Here is a 15,454-nt window from a genome sequence, read left to right on the forward strand (position 1 = left end):
CTCTCTAATTTGATTGTAATGTTTCAATAATGAAGACACTTCCTAAAGTTTCATTTGGATGATTTTAAAATAAATACGGTATGTAGCCATTTTAAAGTGTGGCATTATGTCACAAATCAATTTGGTTGCCACATTTTTAATATAAAAGATACATTAATTTATTCACAGTTTTCAAATCATCCAACTATCTGTCTGATATTTTTGGAAACATACAAAATATTTCAATGTTTCTTAATCATCTGACCATATGTTTCCTGGTACTTCTCTAATTAAAATGCATTATGGTAGTAAATCATGAGGTTTACTATTGCCTGACAGAAATGCTTTAAAACTAATTGCGGGGATTTTCCTATTTCTAGCTCAAGAGTGGAGGCAGGCAAATTTTAGCTCCATGAGCAGACATATGCAGGTTATGGTTCCACGAGCAAACAATCTATCGGAAAAAGTGTGGCATAATGTTTTTTGATGGAAATCCTGAAGCTTCATGGAATTCCTCCCATGCAGAAAGAGGTCATTCGGCCCATCGAATCTGTGTCATCCCTCCAAACAGCATCCAATCCAGTCCCATACCTCCATCCCATTCCCATAATCTGGCACGGGGTTTTTAACTATGGCTAACCCACCTAACCTCCACATCCCTGCTCACTATGGGCTTTTTAAAAAAAAAAATAAAGCAAGGCCAATCCACCTAACCTGCACATCTTTGGACTGTGGGAGGAAACCAGACTACCTGGCAGAAATCCATACAGACCCTGGGAGAACGTGCAGACTCCAAAGTCACCCAAGGCTAGAACTGAATCTTGGTTCCTGGTGCTGTGAGGCAGCAGGATTAACCACTGAGCCACCAGGCCACCCTAATCTTCACATCCTTAACAATCAAACTGAATGTTATGCTCTCACACATTGTGGCATGGAACTTTCCCAAGGAGGTCATTATCATGACTCGAGGAACTTTGAGGTATGTAACCTTACCAAATAAACAAGGTGTCTACACTTCTCTTGGATGAAACTTCTCCCAATAAGCCACCATTAAATGCATTGTACACACTTATTTTTCCTGGGAGGATTGATGTTCTTCCTAAGCTGCCTGCACAGCCATTGGGAGGTTCTGCGCATGTTGGATGGTGTGCTGACACAGGAAGCTGCTGTTCTGCATGCACCTCAGGGGCCTGCACATCAGAATAAACTATTACAGCGGATGTTGGCGAGGCTGTATCAGTTTCTAAGCATTGCCTTTCAGTCCTTGCTCTAGATTTCATTGCCAAACAGGAACATCAGACTCAGTGTTTATTTTCCTTAATACCATAAAACTTGTTGAACTTACTGATAAGGTAGCAATCAGTGGGAAATAATAATAATGCTGATTGCTTGTGGTTATCATTTGTTATCTACATTCTCTGACAATCACTGCCTTCCAGAATAATGAAGAATCGAAGGCAGGTGGGTAGCACTGTTTAATTAGTCAAGGCAATTGCCCTTTCCGTGTCCTCAAAGTGAATGTTACAAACTGTTTCTGTAGAAAAAAACATTTAACTAACTCTTCCTATTTTCTATGCGGTTCCAGCCATTTTATGAACTGATTGGCTGATTGAAAGTTCAATCCAATATGGTGATGTTGTAACTTTGATTACCATTGATGTTTTCCCCCATTTTTGATGTTTCCTTTTCTGTTGCTGCTCCTGTGGCTCTGAACTTCCAGCCTCACCCTGTTTCAGTGAGCTCCTTCATATAAAATTAATTTGTTTATTTTAGCCCCGGAGCCCACGACTCTGGAACTTTCTAGAGTCATAGAGATGTACAGCATGGAAACAGACCCTTCGGTCCAACCCGTCTGTGCCGACCAGATATCCCAACCCACCCTAGTTCGACCTGCCAGCACCCGGCCCATATCCCTCCAAACCCTTCCTATTCATATACACATCCAAATGCCTCTTAAATGGTGCAATTGTACCAGCCTCCACCACTTCATCTGCAGCTCATTCCATACACGTATCACTCTCTGTGTGAAAACGTTGCCCCTTAGGTCTCTTTTATATCTTTCCCCTCTCACCCTAAACCTATGCCCTCTAGTACTGGACTCCCAGACCCCAGGGAAAAGACTTTGTCTATCTATCCTATCCATGCCCCTCATAATTTTGTAAACCTCTATAAGGTCACCCCTCAGCCTCCAACACTCCAGGGAAAACAGTCCTAGCCTGTTCAGCCTCTCCCTATAACTCAAATCCTCCAACCCTGGCAACATCCTTGTAAATTTTTCTGAACCCTTTCAAGTTTCAGAACATCTTTCCGATAGGAAGGAGACCAGAACTGCACACAATATTCCAACAGTGGCTTAACCAATGTCCTGTACAGCCACAACATGACCTCCCAACTCCTGTACTCAATACTCTGACTAATAAAGGAAAGCATACCAAATGCCTTCTTCACTATCCTATCTACCTGCGACTCCACTTTCAAGGAGCTATGGACCTGCACTCCAAGGTCTCTTTGTTCAGCAACACTCCCTAAGACCTTACCATGAAGTGTATAAGTCCTGCTAAGATTTGCTTTCCCAAAATGCAGCACCTCGCATTTATCTGAATTAAACTCCATCTTCCACTTCTCAGCCCATTGGCCCACCTGGTCAAGATCCTGTTGTAATCTGAGGTAACCCTCTTTGCTGTCCACTACACCTCCAATTTTGGTGTCATCTGCAAACTTACTAACTGTACCTCTTATGCTTACATCCAAATCATTTATGTAAATGACAAAAAGTTGAGGACTCAGCACTGATCATTGTGGCACTCCACTGGTCACAGGCCTCCAGTCTGAAAAACAACCCTCCATCACCACCCTCTGTCTTCCACCTTTCAGTCAGTTCTGTATCCAAATGGCTAGTTCTCCCTGTATTCCGTGAGACCTAACTTTGCTAACCACTCTCCCATGGGGAACCTTGTCAAACGCCTTACTGAAGTCCATGTAGATCACATCTACCACTCTGCCCTCATCAATCCTCTTTGTTACTTCCCCAAAAAACACAATCAAGTTTGTGAGACATGATTTCCCACACACAAAGCCATGTTGACTATCTCTAATCAGTCCTTGCCTTTCCAAATACACGTACATCCTGTCCCTCAGGATTCCCTCCAGCAACTTGCCCACTATCGACGTCATGTTCACTGGTCTATAGTTCTCTGGCTTGTCCTTACCACCCTTCCTAAACAGTGGCACTACGTTAGGCAACCTCCAGTCTTCTGGCACCTCACCTGTGACTATCAATGATACAAATATCTCAGCAAAAGGCCCAGCTTCCCACAGAGTTCTCGGGTACACCTGATTAGGTCATGGGGATTTATCCACCTTTAACCATTTCAAGACATCCAGCACTTCCTCCTCTAATCTGGACATTTTGCCAGATGTCACCATCTATTTCCCTACAGTCTATATCTTCCATATCCTTTTCTACAGTAAATACTGATGCAAAATACTCATTTAGTATCTCCCCAATTTGTGTGGCTCCACACAAAGGCTGCCTTGCTACAACTACCATAACCACCCTATTATTCTTATAGATAGCTGAGATCTCCTTACAAGTTTGTTTTTCAATTTCCCTCTGACTATTAGGGGTCTATAATACAATCCCAATAAGGTGATCATCCCTTTCTTATTTCTCAGTTCCACCCAAATAACCTCCCTGGATGTATTTCCACGAATATCCTCCCTCAGCACAGCTGTAATGCTATCCCTTATCAAAAATGCCACCTCCCCCCTCCTCTCTTGCCTCCCTTTCTATCCTTCTATTTCCTTGCAAGTTTTTACTCTTCCTCCCGGAGTGGCCAGCACAATTGTAATCTGCTTGAAATCCCCTTTGAGAGCTTCCAGTCCACACACATTAACAACAAGGTCTCTCACTATTATTTTCAATGAACCATTAGCTCTATTACCATTCCATCACCGACGCAGTACATTGAGGTTCGACTCAGGTTTAATCTTACTAAGTTCCCATTACAAAACATACTTGATATGCCCATGACTATTAGCGACCAAACCTGCACAATTAACAGTGGCCTATCCCTTTCAGACTTAGCTGTCAAGACCACCCTGATTGATCAGCATGTAATCTCAGGATTGCTTGCACTAGACCTTGAGGATTCACTGTGGTTCAGTCCCTGGACTGCAACAGTACAGATCCCCGAATATGCCACCCAGTAATTTGGTTTGTTTTGCTCATGGGATCTATACTTCATTGGCTGGGTTATCACTTAATGCCCATCTGTAATTGCCTTTGAGATAGTGATGAATTGTTTTCTTGAACCATTTGAGTTTATGAAGTGTACACCCATTGAGCAGATTGGAAGAGAATTCCAGATGTTTGACCCAGTGACAGTGAAGTCATTTGATGCACTCCATGTGATATAAAGAAACAAGGTGACAATTTTGAATACAGCAAATCCTATGGGCACTGATAACGTCTTGGCTGCTGGCCTGAAGACTTGTGTTCCAGAACTACCTGCATCCCTAACCAAACTGTTACTTACAGCTTGAAGTATGGCATTTGCCCAATAATGCATTTACTCTGCACCAACTTACTCACTGATGCTCAGTTTGGGTTACACTAGGACCACTCAGCTCCTTATTACAACCACTGGATTTGCAGATGAAGTGAAAGTGACTGCTCATAATATCAAGGCAGCATTTGACCAAAAGGAGCATCAAGGAACCCTAACAAAATTAAGACCATTGAAAGTCAGGAGAGTTGACCTCTGTACTCTCTACTTGTTGATGTCCTACTGAGCATAGAGATAGTTTGGATGTTGGAAGTCAATCACAAGCACCAGAACATCATGGCAGGAGCTGCTTATAGAAGTGTCCTATGTTCAGTTTCATGAATCAGGTGGATATTACTACACTCTAGTAATTTCATGGTCACAATAAGTGATCATAGTGATCACAAATTCTCATGCTACTGGGGCAGGGTTTTGCGGGGGGGGGGGGAGGTGACTGAAATGTAGCACCCAATCTTTAGTCTAAGCCTCTGGATTATTAGCTCTGTAATATAACCACCTTGCTATTGCACCCACATTGTTTCCAAACAGTGATTCTTTTAGACCAAGTTCCTACTTTTTATTCAAATAGAATCCACCAAATCAAACAGTAAAGTGAAAAATTACAAGAATCATTTAAAGAACTACTCCATCTCCACGGATGCCTATACCACAGCTTTGGTTGTGGGAAAAGACTTGACAATTTATGCTTCTTTCCTTACTGCCTGATTTCTCCTCTCCCACAAAGTTCACTGCAATCTACTATGCTGACCACATTGTGGTATTAGGAACATTCTTAACTGCCCACAGTAATGCTGATGATTCAAAAAAACTTTCAACAACATTACACAACTTTAATTTGCTCTGATACATAAATGGGCATAAAAATATCAAATAAGTATATAACATAGTGCAGTACATTGATGAACCTATGACCACACCATAAGATGTTTATCATGATCTGACTTCCCGTACCTTGATATTTTGTTAAGGGGGAGGCTTTGAAAAGAAACAAAACATTAACTCAATACATCCTCATGCGCATTCATAGCTGATTATGGATACTTGACTAGAAAATTAGGTATTCCTTGGCAAAATCTAAGGGAAAGTCACAAAACTATTACGAAACAACTTGATAGAAAGTATGTCTGGAAAAAGATGAGCAAGCAGACATTATAGGTTTGGCTGCTGTTGTCATAAATTCCTATCAGCCTAGTACCCCACTAATAACAGCCTGCTAGCCTGAAAAATTATCTGTTTATTTCTGCTCTCTGCTTTCTGTCTGTTCAACAATTCTCAGTCCATACTAATGTATTTCCAACAAACTCATGTGCTCCAAATTTATTAGCCTTGTGTATGGTACATTATCAAAAACCTTCTGAAAATCTGACTACACCACATTTGCCTTATCGATACTACAAATAATATCCTTAAAAGCCTCCAACAAGTTTGTCAAACATGGTATTGTTCCATAAATCCATGATGACTTTGCCATTCTTTTCTAAATCAAATCTTCTTATCATATCATTTATAATGGAAACCCCTTTTAACACTCCAGGATGAAGGTCATCTGGTTCAGTGAATTAATCAATCTTCAATCCACTTAACTTTACAAAGCTACCTTGTTACCAATTCCAATTTCTTTTAGCTTCCCAGTTTCACAAGACCCTTGGTTGTTTAATATTTTCAGGATATTTTCTGGATCTCTCCTGTAGAAATAGACACAAAGAAACTGTTTAGTTTCTCCACGATAAATTCTCCAGACCCCAACTCTATTGGGCCTACATTTGTCCTGGTGACTTTGTTTCCATTTCTTAAAAATTTTACTAATTTTTTAAATTGATTCTCCTCTTCTGCTCCTAATCCTCAGTCTTACCACTTTTCTGGCATTCTTACAAGTCATTTACTTTGATTTAATGCATTCTTTAACTTCCTTTGTCAACCATGTTTGATTTACTTTTACCTGGGGTGTTTGTGCTTTCATGGAATTAATTAATGTATGTTGTAAATCGCATAGTATCTCTTTACTTACTTGGACGGCTCCACACTATCTACTGGCCATAATCAACATTCTTAAATCCAGCTACAAAGAAAAGCTGATAGTCTGTAAAATTCAGCCATACGCCCATATCTTTGCACTTTACAAGCAAAAACCTCCTTTTGCCAAAATAGTAAGGTAGAAGACACACTTTAGAAAAACAAACTCCAAAAAAAAACTCTTCGAAAATTTTTAAAGAGAAGAAACTGCCTACCATTCCTTGATTGCTGGCTAGCCAATCAATTTATTCGAACAAAGGAATTTCAAATGGCTAACTTCAATTTTGGACTTTTAGATTACATTTCTAAAGCAATAACAGTTATAAACTGGAATCCCTTGATTATTGTTGTAGTACATAGTTCTTGTTGTTTGTTTGCTGTTATTGTACTTAGCTCTTAGAGGTAAAGGGTCAAAGGGTATATAGGGCAAAAGTGGGAATAGAGTATGGAGTATGATCATCAGCTTTGATCACATTAACTGGCAGAGCAGGCTCTAAGGGCAAATGGACTAATCCTGTTCTTATTTTCTATGTTTCTACTTAAATTATTAATTGCATAATCTCTTTACTGTTCCAATTATCTGTATTGTGAGATTTCCTCCATGTCTAATAGTGCAAAATCACTACGTCTCGCTTAACTTTACCACAGTATTGCTGCAGTCTTTGTCTGAGCCTACAAGCAGAGAGAATGGGAAAACATGTCTCAAATGTTTTAAAACAAAAAGGGAAAAATTAAATAACAATCTGCTTATGGGATAGGGAGAAATAGGGAGAAAGTTTATTTTAAAACTTATCTGTCTGTGACAAATAATACCAAACTAGTAGGTGCACTAGTTTTGGAGAAAATGTCAAAATGAAATCAAACAAGAAAGATGCTAACTGACGAACTTCAAGCTATTGAAGAAATGACAATCTAACTGGTCTATAAGAATCCCAAGACATACTACGGCCAAACTTCCAAAGAGTTTTGATAAACTTGTGCAAGAGAAACATGCTTTAGTTTCCAAAGATGCTGCCAAACCTGCTGAGTACTTCCATCTGTCTTTAGTGAACTCAAAGTTGGGAGTGGTAGGGGAATTCAGGTTAAACCTGGGAATGGATAAGAAATTAAATTCTGCCTGAACGGCAGAAAACAACAGGAATTTTTTGGACTAACTGTGCCAGAAATGGGGAACGTATGGCTTGACGTGCCTTTGGATTCATTGTTGGAACTATTACAGTTTCAAATTTACACCCATGAATTTCAGCTGGAAAGGAATTGGTCAACCTAACCAATAATATTATACAAGGAGCGGTCATAAAATAATTCAGAAATTATAGGAATTTACAATGAAAACCCATTAGACTGAATCTTGTAGGGACCTGAATGGTGTGGTAGAATTGTGTGGGAATTCTAACAAAGCCTTTCTCAACATTGGAAGCAGCTCATTGCATTTTGTAACTAAGTTCTGGACATAGAGGCGAGATGCTCACTAGGCAATGGCGAGTTAACTATGAAGGGGGATTATTGTTTGTTGGCAATTTTATTAACTGCAAATCTCACCTCATTAGACCATAACATCATAAGACATAGGAGCAGAAATTAGGCCATTCAGCCTATCGAGCTGATAAGTTTCTCAACCCCATTCTTCCACTTTCTCCTTCTAACCCTTGATACTCAAGAACCTATCTATCTCCGTCTTAAATATACTCAATGATCTAGCCTCCACAGCCTCTGTGGCAAGGAATTCTATTGATTCACTACTCTTTGGCCGAAGAATTTTCTCCTTATCTCCATTCTAAAAGGCCTTCCCTTTACTCTAAGGCTCTGCCCTTGGGTCCTTGTCTCTCCTACAAATGGAAACATCTTCCCAACATCTATTGTATACAGGCCATTCAGTAATCACTATGTTTCAATTAGATTCCCCCCTCATCCTTCTAAACTCCATCGAGTATAAACCCAAATCCTTGCCATACCTTTTTGCACCTTGCCCCACAGCTAGGTATGCCATGATCACAGCATAGCTGAATTGACATGCTATTTACCACAGACATAAAGCTAGGAAGCTTCTCATGGTTGTCAGCAGTCCTTAGACAAGCCAAGGAAAATAACCTTCAGTCAGGGGGTCCCAGCACAGTAAGTCAAGGTGGCCTCTGATACCAGTCCATGGGCTTCGGTATGGTCAGTCAGCCGCTCAGAGTGTGGACACAGTCTGGATCTTCTCCTCTTAAGGGGTGAAAAATTGAATGTCAGATATCCCACCACTGGTCTTGAGCCTTTCTGTGGCTTGTTTACCTTCCGGAATTTGAGGGCAACTCAATTCTTACTTCTACTGCAAGTAGGATGCATGTTTAATAGCTTTTAAGTCCATTGATTCCCTCTTAAAAGTTGGAAAGTCAAAAAGTGCTTGCTGTATAAAAAGTTTAAAATATTTGAATCTACTGGACCACCCATCTACATTAAGCACCATTTTTATAAAACCAGATATTTAAATCTATTCACAGAGAAAGACAAAATGAAAAGGAAATCCATTAATAGGCAATAAATTACTTTTCTAGAATTATAACCAATAAAAGTTAGTTTGAATTAAATACCACTTACTACTTTATATGAATCATCTCTTATGAAAGAGTAAAAATGTTATAAACTATTGTTTATTCTTGAACATTCTGCCAATGATCCAGTCATGCAAATTAAGCAATGTAAATAACATGTCTGGTGGAATTTAGCTGTGGAACAAACTGAAATGTCAGAATTTACATTAAGTAATTTTGCACTAAGTGTACATGCTTTAAAATAAAGTCAACTTCAATGAAGACAAACAGCAATTTCACATATTACAACATTCAATGCAAAAACAGAAGTAAACAAGACTATTAAATGTTGACTCACAACCAGAAAGTGCTGGAAGTAATCAGTAGGTCTGGCAGCATATGTGGAGGGAGAAAAGAGTTAACATGTACAGTTGTGTTTGATTCTTCCTTAGAACTGTAGTTCTGAAGTTCTTCAGTTCTGAAGAAGTTATACCAAACATGAATATATGTTAACACTGTTTCTCAGTTCCACAGTTGCTGCTACACACACACAATTTCCAACAGACTCTAGTTTTACTTCAAAGTTCCAGCATGTGCAGTACTTTGGTTTGTTTATGTTGTTAAATTTTGTTCTGCTTCAACAGTTTGTCTGTTTCAGATTGGTTAAAAGACAACACATAAAAGGAACTCATTACTAAAATTCTAAAGTTCAGCCAAGCTTTTTAAAAAAAGAATGTTACTTACATAAAGCCTGCAAACCAAAATAAAAACAAATTGCTAACAGAGTATTGACGTCCTTGAGGTTGCATATCCCACTGCATCCAAACTGACTTGCATTGCAACATATCATGATGTCCTTTCTGCTCTAAGACCAGCAAATGGTTTGTTTCTTCCAATTTTTCAAAATTACAGCCTTATCTGCCTAATCAGATTATATCACCTCTTAAATATGACATACATGTTGATTTCTATGCTTAACCCTCTTCTTTTATTAGCTGGGGAAAACTTGGCTGTGTCAATTTTGGTGAGTTCCATGGAGGATTTCTCTCTGTGCTCCAGTGAAATTTCTTGTGCAACTTTATATTGTCCACCTCATTAAGCATATAAGACACCTCCATGGCACCACTCTTTCTGCTTTCTTGCACTTAAACACAGCTTGTGCCATATTTAAAGTCCAGCTATGCATCAGATCAACTGTTGCAAGCCAGCAGTAAAATAATTATATTCCACACTTGCTCCTCTCACACCAATTACATGTTCACCACACTGCCACAATATTGATTTCTCGTTTATGGAGTCTCTCCTGACGTGTGTGAATGAATCAATAACTCCATATAGATAGTAAATTCCACATTCTCTCCATTACCCTATGAAGAAATTTCTCTGGTTTGATTAGCAGTTATGTTATATTCCTGTTCCCCTCTTATGGGAACCATATATTAGCTTTAACTTTTTTTAATATCCTGCTGTAAAATCACTTTTAATATATGCATTGCAAAATCAAAACCAGTTTATAAACCATCAAAATCTCTTGAAACACAAAATGTTAATACTTAGTATCAAAGTGAAAAAACACATCATTTGCTAGCATGTACATTGAAAACTTTTATGAACAGTAAACAAAAGCTAGTAATGAGTAAGCTAGTTAGAGTAAGAAAGATTTCATCTGAGTGAGACTGCAACACAATGAGGAACTGGGAATTTGGGTCAACATGGGAATTTAAAGCAAAAGAAAAAAGTGTTTTGAATAAAGTTTATTCCAAGAAATAAAAGCTCAAGAAGAACGAGTTGAGTGGGAGAGCAAATAAGGTGCAGATCGAGACTCCTGACTTTACTGAGACCAATGATGATGTGATGTCATGAAGACAGCCAATTGGCAAATATAAAGCGGAATTTGGTGTTTAGTTTGTGTTCAAGTCTGCACATTTTTTTTTCTTTCTTTCTGAGAGATAGTTTAAGTTCTCATAATAATTTCATACCTACTGAAAGGGGAACAAAATGTTTTAGTGTTATGGAATGACAGGTCAGAAGGGGTAAGAGTGTATATCCTGTGTTGTGAGTGAAGTCATGGAGGTACCATGTGTCAGACAAACAAATCTGTAGGATGTGCTGCACAAGCTTGACCTCTGGGTTTTGGAACTTGAAGAGTGGCTGGAGTCACTATTGTCCAACCATGAGGCAACCAGATGGTACATAAAGGGATGTTGGAGGTAGTGAGGACTGCAGAATCAATAAAGTGTGCAGCTGGAAAAAACACAGCAAGTCAAGCAGCATCAGAGGAGTAGGCATGTCAAAGTTTCCATTCATAAACTTTCGATGGGACCTGATGAAGGGTTTCGACCTAAAATATTGACTCCCCTGCTTCTCTGATGCTGCTTGATCTGCTGTGCCTTTTCCAGCTCCACACGTTATCAACATCAATGGATGTCAAAATACCACAGAGTGGGAGCATTCAGATAGACTGATAGTTACCCATTGTCTGTCTAAGAAAAGCTAGCAGATAGTGCAGGAGTCTCCTGAGTCTTTTGTGATTGTTTATTAGTATACAATTTTGCAAAATGGTGAGGATGATGGTTGCTCAGGGGAGCGCAGCCAAGCCAACCAGATTACCAGGGGTCATTTAGCTTTGCAGGGGAAGAGAAAGAAGAATGGAAGACAAACATTACAGGGGACTCCATATTGAGGGGGTTCCATTGTCTGGGAATCAGACAGCCGTTTCTGTGGTAGTAAACATGACTCCAGAATTGTACGGAACATCCCTGAAACCAGGATCAAGGATATCATGAAGTGGTTGCAGGACATTCTTCTGGAGAAGGGGGTTCAGCCAGACATTATAGTTCATATTGGCATGAGTGACAAAGGTAGGAAGAATAATAAGTTCCTGAAGATGAATTTCAGGGAAATTAGGAAGAAAATTAAAAAGCAGGACCTCCAGAGTAGTAATCTCACAATCACCCTCAATGCCACATGCTGGTCAGCATAAGAACAGGACCACTGATCAATTGAATATATGACAGGAAAAATAGTGCAGGAGAGCAGGCATCAGATTTCTGAGGAAGCGAACTTGGTCTGGGCAGTTAGAACCTCTTCAAGCCTTACACCTTTAAAAGGACTGGGACTGATCGCCTTACAGGGAGATTTGCTTATGCTGTTGGGATGGGTTTAAAACTAGTTTTTCCACAGGGATAGAAACTTGAAGTACCTGAATTAAGAGGAAGTAAGGTTCCTAGCAGAAAGTAAAAAATATGCTAGAGAGCCTGGAAGATAAAAATGTTATGTATTAAGTATGCTTCAAAAGCAGATTATGTCAAAATTACAATGTTAAATCTAACACGCAGGCCATACAAGCTATGAGGAAGACTAATAGAATATTAGTTTTATTACAACAGAATTTGAGTACAGGAGTAGCGAAGTCCTATTCAACTCTATAGGAACTTGTCTCGATCACACCTGGAGCAGACTGCAGTTTTGGTCTCCTTGGTTCAGGAAAGATAGCATTGCCATAAAGGGAGTGCAATAAAGATTCAACAGTCTTGTTCCTATGATGGCAGGACTGGCCTATGAACAGAGATTGGGGAAACTTGTCTGTATTCTCCAGAGTTTCAAACAATGAGAGGTGATCTCAGTGAAATGTACAAAATAATTAAAGGGACAGACAAGGTAGATTCAGATAAGATATCTCCCTGGTTGGGGAGTCTAAAACCAAGGAGTACAATGTAAAAGTAAGGAATACCACTGAGGTCTGAGATGAGGAGATTTTTGTTTCCCACTAGGACAGTTGTGAACCTTTGGGATTCTCTACCACTGAGGGCTTGTGTAAGCTCCGTCTTTGAATATGTTTCAGGTAGAAATAAATAATTTCTGATTACCAGAGGTATACAGGGTTATGGGAATAGAGAGTGAAAGGCATTGAAGTGTGTGATCAGCTGGAATCATTTTTAATGTAGGGCATGCTTGATGGGTTAAAGAGCCTACTTCTGTTCCTATGTTCCCAAAATAAAGCTCAAGATTTGATATGATGCAGTTAAAAATTCAATTCTATCTAACTTAGTAGATTTAAAAACTTATTTGAATCACCAAATATTTCAACCAAACAAAATTGAGGCATTTGATAGTATAGAACCTGAGTCTTTCTGAAAAAAAAGAGCCATTTTGTTGACTCTTTTCATCTTGTATACCACAATAAAGGGAAAACAACATTTATACCATATGAGAGGACAATGTTGATTGGTTAGCAAATGGATATTGATTGATAGAGACATTGTCATGGAGATTGCACCAATTAATGATGACTGACAATTAACAATCAAATTTTGGATAAGTTTTAAATAAAGCAGGCTGACTTTAACTGGTTAAGGTATTACCCCGAGAAATGAACCAGAGAATTATTCTGATTGCAAGGTGAAAGCTTTGACAAAATGTGTATAAAACAAAATCTATATTAGAAATGCACAATAGAAATCTAAGATCTGAAATAGAAAATTCTTGACTCTTCAGCAAATGGCATATATGGAGAGAGAAACACAGTCAACATTTCAGGTTCAAAACTTACATTAGAATAGAGAAAAGTTAGAGATATACAGGTTTCAAGCAAGCGTAGAGATGTGGAAAGAAGGGATGGGATAAGAGAACAAAAGGAAAGATCTGTGATGGAGTGGAAGGCAATAGGGGCAGCAAATGGAATGATTCTGCAAAGTGAAATAGAGCATTAATAGAATACATAGATAAACAATTTTCTAGAGGAAATATACATAGGAATAAGAGAATAACTACAAACAGCTACTGTCCAAAAACATGGAGACAGTGGTTGTGATCTGAAATTGCTGAACTAAATGTTCAGCCTGGAAGGAAATTAATATAAAAATGAGGCACTGTTTCTTGGGCTTCCATTTGGCTTTATTGGAACAGGGTAATTGGCCAAAGACACAGAAGCCAGAGTGGGAGAGGAATGAAGAACCGAAATGACAAGGGACTGAATGCTTAAGAGTTTCACTTAATGAACACCCATTTTGCACCTGACCTTCCCAATATAGAGAAGACCAAATCAAAAGGCTGCAATTCTTGATAACCGACAGCATTCATCAGCCCAAGTTAAGTTTCTCTTTGGTTCATTGCAAAATATTCAAAACTATTCCTATTTCATTCCAACATCTGTCATCAGCCAGACTGTCTTAAATATGCTGCAGAGTTTTATTAATAAGTGCAGGAATAGTAATTGACTAGACACAATCCAGATTGCCATGAGCTCTCTGTATCTTAGTTACTCTTGTGGGAACAACATTTTTGGTCTGAAGCATTAACATTTTTCTTTCACCTGACCTAATGTGATGGAATACTCCCCACTTCCCTGGGTGGATGCAGTTCCAACAACACTCAAGAAGCCTGTCACCTTCCAGCATAAAGCAGTCCACCTGATTGGCACCACATCCACAAATATCCACTCCCTCTACCACTGATGCTCAGTAGCAGCAGTGTATACTATCTACAAAAAAAACACTGCAGAAATTCATCAAAGATCGTTATTCAGCAACTTCCAAACCCATGACCAAGGTCAAGAGCAGAAGGTACATGAGAATTCCATCATCTACAAGTTCCCCTCCAAGCCACTTACCAACCTGTTTTGGAAATATATTGCTGTTCCTTCACTGTAGCTGGATCAAAATCCTGGAATTTTCTCCATAAAGTCATTGTAGGTTAACCTACAGCATGTGAACAGCAATGGTTTAAGATAGCAGCTCACCACCACCTTCTCAAGGAAGGCAACAAATGCTGGGAGAAAGTGAGGACTGCAGTGGCGGGGATCAGAGCTTAAAAATGTGTTGCTGGAAAAGCGCAGCAGGTTAGGCAGCATCAAAGGAGAAGGAGAATCGACGTTTCAGGCATAGGCCCTTCTTCAGGAATGAGGAGGGTGTGCCAAGCAGGCTAAGATAAAAGGTAGGGAGGAGGGACTTGGGGGAGGGGCGTTGGAAATGCGATAGGTGGAAGGAGGTTAAGGTGAGGGTGATAGGCCAGAGAGGGGGTGGGGGCGGAGAGGTCAGGAAGAAGATTGCAAGTCAAGAAGGCAGTGCTGAGTCTGAGAGTTGGGACTGAGAAAAGGTGGGGGGAGGGGAAATGAGAAAGCTGGAGAAATCTGCATTCACCCCTTGTGGTTGGAGGGTTCCTAGGCGGAAGATGAGTCGCTCTTCCTCCAGGCATCGTGTTGCCATGGTCTGGCGATGGAGGAGGCCAAGGACCTGCATGTCCTTGGCGGAGTGGGAGGGGGAATTAAAGTGTGTAGCCACGGGGCGGTTGGGTTGGTTGGTGCAGGTGTCCCAGAGGTGTTCTCTGAAACGTTCCGCAAGTAGGCGGCCTGTCTCCCCAATGTATAGGAGGCCACATTGG

The 15,454-nt window shown here is 39.8% G+C and overlaps 1 long non-coding RNA gene across 1 annotated transcript in view; it reads right to left on the bottom strand.

Moving 5' to 3' along the window:
- LOC140494696 (uncharacterized) overlaps positions 1-15,454 on the bottom strand; it is a 44,399-nt gene that overhangs the window by 4,084 nt on the left and 24,861 nt on the right. The window lies entirely within an intron of this gene.

This window comes from Chiloscyllium punctatum, chromosome 24 (genome assembly GCF_047496795.1).
Source record: "Chiloscyllium punctatum isolate Juve2018m chromosome 24, sChiPun1.3, whole genome shotgun sequence".
Lineage (NCBI taxonomy): Eukaryota > Metazoa > Chordata > Chondrichthyes > Orectolobiformes > Hemiscylliidae > Chiloscyllium > Chiloscyllium punctatum.